The following is a 4,124-nucleotide window of genomic DNA, read 5'->3' as shown; positions in this document are numbered from 1 at the left end:
CCCCCCCCCCCTTCTTTAATGGAGCATTAAAAGGCAACCGCGGATGGTTAAGCTGTCAGCTGGGCCTGATTGATTTGGTTAGACCATAGATGAGACTGATCTGTGCCTGAGATTTCTCTGGAGCTCTCAGCTAAATGCCTCCCCCCCCCCCTCCAGGCAGGGAAGAATGGCGATAGCCTGGCATTAAGGTAAAGATGCTGAGTGTAAAGTGAGCAAAATATGTGCCATGTTAAAGCTTGCTAAACATTTACCGTCGGGTGGTGAAGATGCATTGTCTTGCTCGGTGGTCATCACAGTCATCCCTGCAGTGCAGTCTTCGCACAGATGGGGGGACTCTGACAAAGAAAAGTTTAGCAAAGGCGAGGAGCATTTTTGGCTTCTTGTTTAAAAAAAAAAAAAAAAAAAGATATGTGGGCCACCGGTCCCTGTGGTGAATGATGCTTTTCTGGGGCAGGCTCGGTGATGACGATCACCCGGCCCGGATTGGGAACAGACGCCTTTGTCCATCCGTTTCAGAGCGCGGTGGGCAAACTGTGCTGCTTGGATACACACTGCAGAAAGGTCCAAGCGGAGAGACTGCTGGTCTGAATTTCCTTTACGAAAAGCGGCGACTTTCTCTGATACACATCTACCATTGGTACCTCCCTGGAGCAGGCCTGTGAGTATGCTTCAGCTCAGTCCACCCTTGTCAGGACATACTGGTATTAAATCAGTTATGCAGTGTTTCTTGTAACTTCACACTTCTTAAGTCTTAAGTGTAAATCACTGATTTTCCTCCACCGACTTGGCGGCTTTTTGTGTCCAAAACCCGGGCCCTGGAGTGAGAACGACACGGCTATTTAAAGATGGCACAACCCAGCCAGCTGCTGCCGTTTTCGCTCCCATTGTAATTGAATCAGCACTAGTAGAGTCCGCCAGCGAGGGTGTGTGCGCCCCACAGAAGATTATGCAGTCGGGACATGTAGGCGGTCTGTAACGGTTACTTTCACATACCTGATTGGCGGCTCCCATTCCTGGTGAGTGTGTTTGTGGGACGGAAGATGGTAAGAGGACAACATTCCAGTCGGTATCATTTATGAGAAGGTTATGGGTTTGTAATGAGAGTTTTCAAACGAGGTAGTTCGTCCTGATTGTATAGAGTTGCAGACAAGATTATAGTATGAGTAGTGATTGATGAGGTGGGAATGTAACTTTCTGACTCATTTATTTACTCCTCTGTCAGAATATTTTAGTTCCAGTTGGGTGTTTATAATGTTGATTAGTTGTGTGCTTCATGTCTTCTTCGATTTGTTTGCCCAACACATTGAAGTGACTCAACATTTTTCAGAGAAAATATCTTCGCAGTGCAGACAATGAGCGACTGATGGTCTTGCGCAGTTTAGAAAGACTCATCACTTTCATATTGATCTGTTCTGTACGGCAGAGGGCACAGAGAGGGTTAAAAACTGAAAAGGGAAGTAGGCCATCAGCATCCCTTTTTTACGGGCACATTCGGAGACTGGGAGTGAGCGTGACAGAAACTGCAAGTGAAACAGAGCAACATTGGATAGTGGAGTGTATCTACTCAAGCTAGTTCTTTTTTGTGTGGATAGTCTATAGATAACACGCAGCAACCCGTGCAAGTGTTATGCATACATAACATATGAGGTTGTGGCTGCAATGGTGGAAAATTCAGTTTTGGCATCTCTACTCCCTCGCTGCCTCAAAATCCGCTCGCACTTTCAGACACCAAAGATATTTTCTCTTTCCCTGGATAGAGCGAAACGCTCACCACTCGGCTCGATTATTTTGAGTCATCTAGCCAAGGCTGTGGCACTGGGCGGAAGTGTAAAAGAAATCATCTCAGACCACGAATACATCTGCCTCCTCTCAGGGTTCTCTTCCAGTCGGTTAAGACGGCTCTACTGCAAAGAACTACAATACTTTAAAGCCCATTTCATGTTTTGTTTTTTTGGACGGGGATATTGTTGTGCTTGTTACTGGGACTTCTTCTTTTGATAGGGAAGTTCACCTTTTTAGTAAATAGGCCTTGAAGAGGAACACAGAAAAATACAGCAATATAATCATATACTGTAGGTAGGAAACCGTTTCTGTAATTTGTGCGTCACAGCGTTGTACAGCCACACATGTGCTTTGGACAAACGGTGCTTTACTCTAGGCAGGATATTATTGATCATCGCTTACGTTAATAGTCTTGTCAAAGGGCCTCCGGTGGCCTGTAATCCATCAGAGTCTAAAGGCACATTTGCTCTTATCTCGCCAGTCGTTAAAAGTAATGTTTACCCGCAGGACAAAGATGCTTCAATTTGGTTAGACCAGTTATTCACACTAATGTAAGCTGATCTGAAGGGCTATTGGACCACCACAAGAATGACTTTGCATTGAAATTCATCAGTGTTGAGAAAGGAACTTAAGGAATTTTGTGGTCTCATTTAGGGTTTGACTTTGGGTCATATGCACTTTTTTTTAACTGGTAGTTAAAACACACATTTTTATTTCTTACATTATTTGCTTTTGGTTTTAATTTGGTTTCCAAATTAAGTCTGTTATAGTATAGCAGCTATTTTATTGCCCAGAATGGTCACCTCCATATTGATGCTGTGAAGTCCTATGCTGCAGCTATTTTAATTTAATTATTTTCTTCTTTTGTTTTGTTTTAAGGGATTTTTAATTCTTATAAAATCCATGTATATAGTGGAAAATGCACATGACAATTCCCTAGAGCCCAAGGTGCTTAACTCTTAAAGTTACAATGATGTAAAACACAGCGTTCAAGCAGATCCTAACATTTGAAGAAGCTGGGACCAGCATGTTTGGCCCTTTTTGCTTAAAAAATGACTAAAGCAATCATTTGCTTATCAATAGTTGCAGATTAATTCTCTGTTGATGGACTGAACCGTACGCCTATAATATCAGCACTAGAAGAAATGCATCATTTACTACTTTCTATTCCCTTTTCATGCTAGAAGTTATGCCCCATCTTTGTTTCTCTTTGAACTGACGAGCAGATGTTGATATTTCCATTCTCAACTAATGGGCACATGCAACAGGTCCAGTAGGTGCAGGAAAGTACCCTCCACTCGGTTGCTCTCAGTCTGCCCTGTCTTTTGTCTATGGATTTTTTTTTAAAATTATTTTTATATATATATATACACACAGTTGTTGTTATTTTTTGGGGCGGGGGACATTTGAATGCCTTTTTATTGGAGAGGAAAGAAGACACGAAAGAGAGGGGGAATGACATGCAGCAAAGGGCCGCAGGTTGGAATCAAACCCCGGGCCGCTGCGTTAAAGACTGAGCCTTAGGACACGGACTCCATGACAGTGTCGTGTGTTCATGACAATGTCATGTCACCCTTATGTAGATACCTTCAAGTAAAGTGTTACCCAATTTTGTTTGTCCAAACAGTCTAGGTTCCTAGAATGTTTGATGCTTCTCCATGCTGTAGTCCTTTTGAGCCCATAAATGCTTTATATTCTGCTCTATCCACATAAAATATCAAAACGCAGATCACTTTATGTCAATTGTAAATGGAATCTTACTTATCAGGTTCATACTTTTTTAATTATCTTCTTGCGATGCTTTCATTTTATGACTGACTATGATCTAATCTTATTTGTTTTTCTTTTATCAGAGGGGTTAAGATGGGGGGAGCGGCCATCCTTAGCATGCTGGAGACCTGAACAAATACTGTTATACTGTTGCAGAGGACCTCAACCACCCCCACCCCACCCATGACTTTCTATAGTGTATGTCTATATGTGTATATCTTTTTATATTGATAGAAATGCACAATGAAAGTGATGCTTTGCCAATATTAAACTAGCTTTGTGTCATATTTGTGTGGGCAGTGTGTTTAGACCAATGGTGATTGGCTTTCCTCTGTGGTTCCAGTGCACAGAGGAGCGGGGGTCTGCCGAGATCCTGCTTTGCTTCGCGAGAAGCTCCGTGCACTGGCGCCACACAGCGAAGTCAAACTCCATTTATCTAAAGAAACTTTTTCAATGAGTACAATGCCACACACATCATAGTTAAAGATTAAAACACTACCATCATTAAGTAGCTAGTAATAATATATCTCTACATAATGATTTTTATATATATATATATATATATATATATA

At 42.0% G+C, this 4,124-nt stretch overlaps 1 protein-coding gene across 8 annotated transcripts in view; it reads left to right on the top strand.

The window, feature by feature from the left end:
• phactr4b (phosphatase and actin regulator 4b) overlaps positions 1-4,124 on the top strand; it is a 24,346-nt gene that overhangs the window by 1,882 nt on the left and 18,340 nt on the right. For 7 of the 8 annotated variants that reach the window (XM_034875380.1, XM_034875382.1, XM_034875379.1 and 4 more), the window contains one exon: positions 3,636-3,750. The gene's annotated coding sequence lies outside the window, so the exon portion shown is untranslated. Of the gene's footprint in view, positions 1-454; positions 659-3,635; positions 3,751-4,124 lie in introns of all 8 variants that reach the window. The other variant, XM_034875381.1, reaches the window with a different exon arrangement.

Source organism: Etheostoma cragini, chromosome 6 (genome assembly GCF_013103735.1).
Source record: "Etheostoma cragini isolate CJK2018 chromosome 6, CSU_Ecrag_1.0, whole genome shotgun sequence".
Taxonomy (NCBI): Eukaryota; Metazoa; Chordata; class Actinopteri; order Perciformes; family Percidae; genus Etheostoma; species Etheostoma cragini.
The sequence above is the reverse complement of the archived record's forward strand: the minus strand, read 5'-3'. Positions and strand labels throughout refer to the sequence as shown.